This window comes from Mesoplodon mirus (assembly GCF_964341445.2).
Source record: "Mesoplodon mirus genome assembly, contig: HAP1_SCAFFOLD_1229, whole genome shotgun sequence".
Lineage (NCBI taxonomy): Eukaryota > Metazoa > Chordata > Mammalia > Artiodactyla > Ziphiidae > Mesoplodon > Mesoplodon mirus.
Window position 1 is genome coordinate 1 of NW_028294851.1, and position 10,416 is coordinate 10,416.

Sequence of the window (10,416 nt, forward strand, 5' to 3'; positions counted from 1 at the left end):
TCTCCTCCCCCCCACCCCCCTTTTCCCTTCTTCCCCTAAAAGCCTTTGTGCTGAAAGAGCTTCAGTAGGCATGAGTCCCTGGTACCTCTCTAAAGAATGCCTTTCAGCCTTTGCTGACATTGTTTTGTGAACAGTGGGTTTTACCAGGCCAGCAGTTTTCCCCCCATCTTAGCTCACTATTTTAGAGGTTCGAGTATGCCCAGGATGCGCCCAACTGCAGTGCTTTCCAGTGTGTGTAGCCAGGGCCTTGCCTGTAATCTGAAGACACCTTAACCTTTGCCCTAGGTGCCCCCACCGGGGGTGCGGGTGGTGAAGGTGGGGAGAGCAAGGACAGGGGATCGTTGTTGAGTGTCTGTTTGTTTTCTCCAGCCACAGAGGCAGAGGGGTGGAGTGGGGCGAGGCCGAGAGTACGTTCCAGCCTTGGGTCTGATTTAAAACTTGGTTTAATTGGAGAAACTCTTAGGCATTTAACAGTTCTGTACAAATGCAAACTTGAAATAGCTCTAGGCCTACGTCAATTAGGAAAGAATAAATGAAGTACAGAGATGTCCAAACTATGTAAATCCTAGAGTTGTCTGCCCTCCCATAAACACATGACAAGTGCCAAGGCATTTCCAGTCAAAACACCCATGGAACCAGCAGCCTCCATCCTTTGTATTTATTATTTTATTAACAGCATTTTACACAGCATTTAACAAGCACAGCCTGCCTGCTTTCCACCACGGCTCTCAGCAGACTGAGGGGTGGAAAACAGATGGGGGTGGCGAGGAGTGGTCTCTAGAAGAGACTTCTAAGCTGGAGAAATCTCTTCAGATGGGCAAGGAAAAGGAACATTTGGGGTTCCTTTCTCCTAGCCCCAAAGAGAAGACAAAAGTAATGCTTTGGAGGAAGAAATCCCCTCTCCCTTCTCCGGAGGAAAGTTGTGCAGATGTGGTCTGTCTAGTTTCCACTTGGATTCCAGAAGGTGTGAAGCAGGGTCTGCTTTCCCAACACTCTGCCCATCCGTTACTGGTGCTTTTCAAAGAGTAAGTATTTGTCTGCTATCATTATTCTATATCCTGGTGGAAAGTTTATAACGAAAACTAATGCCTTTCTTAAGTCATAAAATGAGCCTTGTATGATTATTTAATTAAAATCTATTTAAGGACCGATTGGCGTGTAATTTGCGCTAATAATGACGATGATGGAAATGTTCGACTTAACCAAAAATCATAAAAGGAGACATTTTGATCAGTGGGGCGACCAGGAAGGATTCAGGGAGTTGGACGGTTTTCTGAAACACACGAGGCTTTGGGCTGCAGAAAGTGCCGAGCTGCCTAGCCTCTGGGACCAAGGTAGAGAGGGCTGCAGGACCCCAGTCCTGGCCGGGGCAGGCCGACCCACGCTTTGCTGAGCAGAGAAACCGACCCTGGGAGTCTGAACAACCTTTATTCCCAGCTGAGGAAATGGGGGAGGGGGCCTGGGAGGAGGAAACTCTGGGAGAGCTGATGAACCGCACAGAACTCTGCGCGAAATGGCTGTGTTCTCTTGCTTTAACAATCAGCAGCGACACACGCATTGCTGCCTCGGCTAGCCTTGGCTGGAGCCTGGAGGGGTGGGGGGAAGGGGGTCTCTTGTTCCGGAGAAACCTGCCAGCTGCTGGGCTTGGTGCGAAGGCAGACACAATGCTGCTGTTGTTGGTTTGATCTCTAACTGGATTGTTAGTCTGGCTTTAACTGTGTGGTGAGGGGGGAGTGTGAAGGCTGTTTACAGCGAGTGCAAATAATGTGACAGCTGTTGGCGCACGAGCAGCGCTGTGCCTCCTCGGCGCTCACACAAAGCGCGCACTGTGCAGGCCCGCGGAGAGCTGCAGAGGTGGCCGCCCCTTGCTGGCCCGGCAGCCCTCGGATGCGCTGCGAGAGAGCCCTCGGCGGCGGCACCCGCACCCCGCGACACGCATCTTTCTGGCTCCTGGGATCGTGGTGGACGTGCGCGCTGGTTGGTGTGTTGTGGTTTAGGGAACTTGTTAGGCAGAGGTGGCAGGAGAAGGCCTGCGGGGTCATGAGTGTCAACTGTCTGGAGGGGTTTGGCCGGGATCTGTTGACCTGGGGCCTCAGTGGCTTGTGACCGAGTTGTTAAGATTTGGGAAAATAACTTTCCGCCCTAAAGCAAGCCTGTTGGAAAGAATGTATTATTAACTGAAGGCTTTCTGGAAATTGCAGAGGCTCTGAAGGCCGTTGTTCTTCCTCTGAAATGGCCCTGTTATTCAGACAAGTTCAAGAGACGGGCGGCCGCTGTGTTCTATGCCCTCGGCCCTGTTTCCTGGATTGGAAACACAAGTGTGTAGGTTCAGGACCCGAAGGGGGGTGAATGGGGGTGGGGAGGGGTGCAAGTCGGCTTTTGATCACCCGCCTCCCTTTGCCTTCCCGGTTTTTAAGAGCGTGCTTGCCTTTCAGCTGCAGGACCAACGGTGCTGTCTTGAGGTCTGCCCACAGCGCCACCCACTCTGTGACTTAATCAACTAAATGCCCAGAGCCCGGCCTTCTCTGAGTTCCTGGTCCTCTGCCAGGCACTGCGGGGAGGCGCCAGGGTAGGAGGGAGAACAGTTGGTGGGTGGCAGCAATACCCCGCTGGGCCGGTCCAAGCTGGTGGGCTCAGGATGGTCCAGAAGATGGGCCTGCCCCTGGGCTGTCCTGGGGCAAGCTGGGTGTAAACACCACTCCCCCCAACCTCAAGGTTGAAGGCTTCCGCAGCCGTGGCCCCCGGGCTTTGGAGGATCATTTAGAGCTGACTTAATTCTATATCCTGCCCTTCTGTGTGACTTCGGCCCCTGAGTGTACAGCTTGCAGGATATCTGCAAATTATGGGTCCACCTCCGCCCCACCCTGCCCCCAGATCTACTCTCTGAGTTATAATGTGGACTTCTACATCTAGTTGGGTTCCCTAGTGGGGAGCTGGGAGATGCTTCTGGAATGATACATGAACTTCGGTGCCAGTTCTATAAATTGGTCTCTTTTTATAATGTGTGCCATTTTCTGTAGGAATGTTGCTTGCAAAACGAGTTTCGCCTTGGAGGAAAGGCGGAAAGATAAACAAGCCTGCAACGCCAAAGCGCTGGCAGTCTTTCCCTCCTTCCAGCTCTCTTAAAGCAGCCGGGCTGCATTTCCAGGATTAGACTCGTGCTTGTGAAGAGGGACTCTGGTTGGCTTTTTTTTCCCCCGAAGCAAATGCAAATCAGAGAAAAATAATTTTCTTTCAACGATATGCAACGTATTAGTCACTTGTTATCGTGCTCCGAGGCAGGCCTCATTTGCGCGTCTGCCAGCTCGCTCACATCTGCTCGGCGCTGTTTGGGGCATTTTAACCTTGGTGGTGTCGTGTCTGGTCCCACGGATCAAGGAGGAGTAATTAAGCTCTGAACAGCTAGAAGAATTCACGGGCCCCCACGTCTACCGCAGTTTTCCCACAGCTTTGTTTGGGGTGTTCCGGGTTCCAAGATGAACAGACGTGGGGTTCCTGTTGTTCCTCGTACAGAAAGTGGGAGCCCCTGTCCTCCTCTGACCCTCATCCCCAGCCTTCCCAGGACTCCCAGGCTGCACACAATCAGCAGGGAAGCCGGGTGCAGATCACAGGACCCTGTGTTTTATGCATCTTTTATTCGTAAAAGGTTCCTTTGTGCTTCCTGTGTGTACTAATGATAGCTGTCGTTAATAGCTTTCTGGTATAGCTTGTTCCTTGTGGGGGGAGGAGTTTGCAGTGAGTTCACTTTATTTCTACAAAGCCCTGATGGAGGCTGCAGTGCAGTGACACCCCCTCTAGAGTCGTGGTCTATGGATCGTTTATTCTGGATTTGTTTCCAGGTTGTGTAGACTCCAAGTGGGATCCCAGCCTGTAGGGACCAGACCCGAGGGGGTGTGGAGGGTGGGTGGGCGGGGAGGAGAGGAGTAAGGTCGATTAATTGCATTCAACCTAGGTTTCCTGTCCTGGGCTGCTGCCTCCTGTTGAGGGACACCAGCTTCCAAATGGGGCCCCCTCTTGCATACACGCGTGGTTGTGTGTGGCACAACCGTGAAAGAAAGTGAAAGGAACAAAAAGCCGAGGCCTGGCGTCGGGGCGGGGGGGGGCGGGTTGGCGGGGGGTAGGGGAAGTGTCTGAGGTTGGTCCAAGAGCTGACGGGGGGCCACGGCTGTGTTTTTGGGAAAGGGTGTGTGTGGCGGGCAGCCCCGGTTTGGCAGCGGCTCTCCCGGTCGATCCTTGCTGGTGCCCCCCTCCCCAAGCCCCCGAGCCCCCTTTTACAGTTGGCTACACCTGGCTTGCATCTTTGAATCGGGGAAGGTGGGGGAGGCGTCCACGGAGAGAACACTCCAGACTGGCCGAAGGGAGCGCAGGACGATGGGCCGGAGCGGTCTCCAGTCAGTGCCCACTCCCCTGGGGCGCGCCGCCGCACATCCTGGGTTCTCCGTGCGCGCACCCAAAGTTGCTTTTTGTCAGATTCAGCGGCAGGCGCCTGGGAAGGGGGAGCCCAGAGGAGCGCGCGGGCGGGGTGAGCTGGGGTCGGGGGCTGGCCGAGAGAGCCGGGGGTCCTGGAAGGTCGGGCGTGGGGTGCGTGTGCGGGGTTGGCCCCGCGCGGGGACCTGGCGGAGGAGGGGCGAGGAGCCTGCGGCAGCGCGGGTGTGTGTGGTGGGAGAGAAAATCCCTTTGTTGCCGACCGATCCGTGCTCGGGGCTGAGGCGGGGGAGGGGGCGCCCCTCCCCCACTCGCCGCCGCCGCTGCGGGCCAAGTTCACTCCCGACTGACCCGAGTGGCTCGCGGCGCTATCCTGGCGCCCTGGGAGGAGGCAGGGAAGGTTCTGGTTGCTCAAAAGGTCAGGGCCAGCCGCGTGAGTTTCCCGTGCCCCACCCCGTCACACCCGCACTCCTGCTCCGCAGCTCTGTTACTAATGCAAAACTTGGGTCGTGAGTGGGGACGCCTCTGGAGGCGGCGACAGCCATGACTTGGAGTGTGCCAAGAGACAGCGCCTGGGCAGGCTGGATCACTCCTCCCACCCCCCACTCCCCCCCAGCACCCATGCCCGGCTGCAGGACCCAGTCGGGCGACCTCCTTCAGCCACACCCCAGGAAGCCCGCGACCCTCCCCCCGACCTGGGGGCATCCTTGGGGTTCCCCTCTCCCCACTGCTACACATACTGGGGAAAACATCCCAGGAGGACTTGCCCCAACGCTGCACACCCTGGACCGCTTTTTCTCATCTCCCACCTCCTCGCGGCCCCCAGTGCTAAAATAGGAACTTCTTCATCCCTCCCTTCCTTGACGCCAGTAGAGAAGTGCCTGTGTGTGACTCAGTCTGCGCTTGGAGCAGTCCCAGGAAGGGCTCCCGTGCCATCAGTTTTGGGCTTCCATGAAAGCCACACACTCTGCAGAAGGTCACCCCTCCCTGGTCCCCTCTGTGTCCCTGCCTCAGCCTTCCCTCTGCCGCAAGGAAACTATGTAGCCATTCTGGGGTTTGTTTGTTACGTAGAATGTTTAGTGGAGTCAGATGCTGTTTAATGGGTTAGATGTGGCCTGCACCAGCTATTGCCAGGCAGAACTCAAGTCCATAGTGCAGTTTAATCCTCTGGAAAACACGGTGCCAAAGATTTACAGATGAGGGGGTCAAAGTTGAAGAGGTCCGGCCACCTGCCCAGAGACACGCCGTGGATGAGAGTGGGGGCTGGGAGGCTGTGGTGACTGCGCGCGCGCGCGCGTGTCCTCCACAGAGAACCAGCCGTGCCCGTGCAGTGAGAGACACCCCTTCCCCGAAGAGGTCCCCAGCCTACAGAGGACCGTGGCACATGGCATGCTGGCTGGGAGCCCTGCCGTCTGCCCGGCCTTCTGAGCCGGAAGCTCCCCAAAACCCGTCCAGGTCTTCTTGGCCACTAACTGGATAAGTGCCTGATGCGGCATGGGGTGCCTAGAGAGTGAGGCCCTAGGAAGGGGCACCGTTAGTATTGGAGTGGAGTTGGGATGGTTTGGTGGCGCTGCTTCCCATTCCGTCGCTGTCACTTGACAAGCGTGCTGTGCAGACTTGAACCAATCCATCAGCGCCTCAAGGGCGGAGGCAGTGGAAAGTGGCCCGGTGCCAGGAGGAGCTGGGGTGGAGAGAAAGGAGAGGTGGCAGGAGTGGCCTGGTGCTGCCTTCCTCCCTGCGCTCACGCCAGCCTCTCACGGCCACTGCTCCTTCCTTTGCAATCTGTTTGTTGCCTGCCAAGGGAAGTCGCCTTTAAAGAAAAAAAACAAAACAAACGTTCTCTCCTTCTCCTCATTCCATAATGGTGTCTTCATGGCAGGAATCGGCAGAACGGTGGTGGGTACAGCTGGGGACCCGTGTGCCCCCTCGTGTCTTTTCACAGAGGGCCAAAGTGCCCTCGCTCAGGGATGCCGAGGTTGGGGGGACAGCTCCTAATCTTGGTCCCTCTGACCTCTTTCTGCCAATCAGGCTCTTCTCCCCAGCGTCCAGGCCAAGCTCGGATGCTAATCATAACTCTTGGCTCCCGGACCAGATGACTGCCCAAGTCTGTCGAGGGAGACTCAAGCTCTCCTGTGCTTGCCCCTAGGGCCAGACCGAAAGCCGGAGACCACGCGGCGAGTCTGCGTTTTGCAAGCCGGGTCTCTCCCAGAACTGGGTGTTCAGCGGGCAGCCACCACAATTCCTGGTCTGTTCTTCAGAAACCAGACCCTCCTCCGTCTCCCCGGCTGACCCCTTCTCTTGGCCACCTTCCCTCTTCATCCCTATCCCACATCCTTGCCCCCTTCTCTCCACTGCTGGAAAAAAGGGTTAAAACCCAGAGCCAAGGTGTAGCTTAGCAGCTCCCACTGGAAACAGGTTGGTGCTTGTAAAGTGCTTTTCATGACTGACTTCACACATCTTGGCACTTCCAGAAGCATCACCCACCTGTGGAAGAAAGGGGGGGGTAGTTGAGAAATAAGGGCAGATGAGCCTCTTATATACAGCAGCAAAGCGCCTGCTCTGTCTGTCATCTAAATCACGTCATTTGCCCCCTGCAGCATGACCCACAGCCAAGGGTCAGGGAAGTCACTTTTGAAGAACTTTTCCTTGGAGGTTAAAAAAAAGAAGAAGAAGAAGAAGGAAGTAAGAAAGACCCCCAACTATTTCAATAGCCGCTTCTAGAAGAGGAATGGGGTGAGCGTGGCAGTGTCTCTGACCCTATCTCTGTGTCCCTTGTGCCCAAGATCCCCTTAGTTAGTTCTACATCCCAGAGAGATGGGGGGTGGGCCCGTTTTTCAGTGATGGTGGGGTGTACGCAGTATGGCCTTTGCCCAGGATGAGGGTGTTCCTGCCCAGGATTTGGGCTGTCACTCTGGAGAAGGGCCTCACGCCAGGCAGGGCCCCCAGCTCCTTGGCCCTTTCCGCTCAGGTCCACCTTTGGCCTGGAACCTGAAGAGTTAAAAGTCTTTATTAGCTCGTTGCAATGAAATTATGGCTGGCAGTGGCGCCGCTGTTTGTTCAACAGCCTCCAATTTTAAACAGTTCACAAAAAGTTCATGGGGCAGCTAAAGATTATAAGTGTGTGTGGGGGTGTAGTCAGCAGGATCCAGTACTGAGCCTTGCCCCTCCTCCTCTTGTTTCTTCACGGCCAGCCCCCCGCCCCGCCCCGCCCCGCCCCCACTCCCGTGACACTGGACCACGCTCAGGGGCCTCAACCCTCCATCTGAACCTGTGCACGTAAGAACACTTCATCCTGACACTGGGTGTTATTTATCTGTGCGGCGTTAATATTGAAAACCCCACCAGACAAGACCTGGAAGGGCGGGGAGAGGCTTTGAAAGCACCCCGTGGTCCCAGGTGTCTCTAAACTGCATTCCCCTCTCATGCTAAGTCCAGGCCGCCCTTTCAAGGGAAGGGGGCTGCTGGCCCTTTTTGAGGGGAGGGGAGGGGGCTCAGTAGGATGATTGTGGCAGCGGCCTTTCTGTTTCCTCAGTCAGGTGCTCAGAGGTCCTTGTCCCAAGGTGACAACTAAAGGAGACATGTAAGAGGCACTTGTGTAAGTTTTGAAGACTGGAGCACCAGAAGATTGGGGCTTCGAGGGCACACATGCTTCGTCCCTCATCCTTTTCTTAAGGGTTTGGTGGAGTGACCCTTTGGCTTCTGGTATAATGTCCAAATTTCATCATGACACCCAGCCAGGGGGTGGCATGGTGTGGTCCTCCCGCTGCAGCCACGGCCAGGACACTTGCACCGAGGAATGTTGCTCCTCCACCTTTTAGATGAGGCTTCCCTGGACATCTTCCTTTTGGTCTTCCTTTTGTTAGAAGGGGCTGCAGGGGTTAGGGAGGGGACACTTTGTTGAACGTGCCTTGTGGTCGGCCCTGCACTAGTGGTGGCCTGCCCCCAACTTGATTTGTATGTTCGAAACACGGAAGAACAGCCCGTGAGCCCCCCACAGAACCTTCCTTGATGCCCAAGTCCATCTGAGTCCACCTTTTCGGGGCACTGTGGCCAGCCACTGGAAATGCCCCAGTCTGTCTAAAGAAGGGGACGCTTCCTAAAGAAATAGCTTCTCTAGAATCCCACCAGGCCGGACACAACTGGGAGATCCCTGCCTCTCCTCCAGCTTCATCGTTGAACTCTAACTACGCGCCGTGTGTCTGCGGCGTGGGGCTCTTGATGAACAGATGGTGTTCTCTTCTGTATACGGGCCGACGGGGGATGCTGGTGGACAAAAGCCTGTGTTAGGACAAAGAAATGCAGAGGGATAGCCTGGCTGGCTTTGGGATTCATAACATATCTTTGGGCTCATAACATATCTAACAAGATATAGCAATCTTTTTTGATTTTTTTTGAAGTTTAAACAAATAGTGTACTCTGCATGAATTTTGTCTTTCAACTGAATCATTCTACTGTGGGATTTATGATGCTATAGTACTAGTTTACGAAGAAAGTGTAGTAGGCTTCACATATCTCCATATCTTATATTGATGGCATTTAAATTCTAATACCAAACTGTTATTGTTTCATGAACTAGGAGAAAATTGTGCTGATAACAAGCAGGAGAAGCTGGCAGAAACAATAGATTTTCTACTCTTTGCTTTCTATTGTTTGTAAGCCTAGTTACCCTAGTTGGCCAGTTAATGACAACACATAATGAAATTTTCCTGACTGCTAATTAATTAGCTCTAATTTCACTAGTTTTGTTACTGGTAAGGCTTCCACTAATTCTGTGTGTGAATGTCTTCTTACCCTACTCATCCTATTTTCCTCTCTGAGCTTCCTCATATGTAGAGAACCCATTTGATTGACTTAAGAGTCAGAAGATACTTATAATCAGAGAAAAAGCAAAAAAGAATGACTATAATGCCAACTAGTATAACTATTAATTAGAACTTATGTTTTGAGGATTTTCAGACAGAAGAGGGATAGAAATGATAATAGTTTAGTTTTAGGAAAGCTGTAGTACACAAATAGAACCCCAAATCACACCACAGATAAGTTTCCAGGAATTTAATATATCTGATATACACTCAATTTGTGCCCATGAATGGTGAGCAACTAGAAGTAAAGGAGAATCACATAGTTATATTTCTGGACAAATCAGGTTATCAGAATGATGCAATAATGACACTTCTTAGGCTTTCTTATTTACTACGCTAAATGTTAAATGAGATTCCTGAGTAAAAGCATTACAATGACTTCAGCATTGTGGGACATGAAACACAGTGAGAACTCAGAGCAGGGAAGGAAATGAGTCAGGTAAGCAGGAAAAAGAATTGAAAGAGCTGAAAGATGTATTACTTGGCTGTCAGGTGTTAGGAGAGTTTATTTGTGCTTTTTCTTAATCTTCATAACGCTCTTGTCAGAATGGTAGTAACATACCCACTTTTTTAGATGAGCGACCTTTAACTGTAGGTTGCACTTGATTGTCTGCCAGGTTTTCAAGTCTGTGATGGGGACAGTAATGTCAGAAATTTCAATCCCAGTCAAATCAAGACCTGGTAGAAACACCATTAAGGAAGTGCATAGTTTTGACCCAAATTTAACCACATTAAAATGTTGTTCTTTCTTCTCCAGGATGATAGTCTGTATTTCAAGAAGAATTCTAATTCTTGCCCCATAACAATTTCTCTGAGTTCTTTGTGCCAACTAAAGCCTTTGATTGATTTTCATATTAACAAAGCCCTGGAATTCTATGCAAAATGCTATGAATAGTTATCTACCTATCTAATTATTTTTAGCAAAAGGATGCAGAGCCGTTATCAGAGTCTCAAAACTCAATCAGATTATCTAAGAGTTTACATTAAATGAGGTAATGAATGCCCTTTCTGGATCCAAACATTATAATATTTTTAATCCTTACCGTGGTCCCTGAAATGTCTATTATCTCTAATTATCAGTAAGGGAACTGAGGCGTCGTAAAGTCTAAGTAAGTGAGAGGTCTGGAAT

At 52.4% G+C, this 10,416-nt stretch overlaps 1 long non-coding RNA gene across 1 annotated transcript; it reads left to right on the plus strand.

Moving 5' to 3' along the window:
* Positions 1–4,608: 4,608 nt before the first annotated feature.
* LOC309797922 lies at positions 4,609–8,644 on the plus strand. The gene is made up of 3 exons (XR_014292871.1): positions 4,609–7,158; positions 7,561–7,701; positions 7,958–8,644. It is a non-coding gene; the product is annotated as an uncharacterized lncRNA (long non-coding RNA).
* Positions 8,645–10,416: the final 1,772 nt, after the last annotated feature.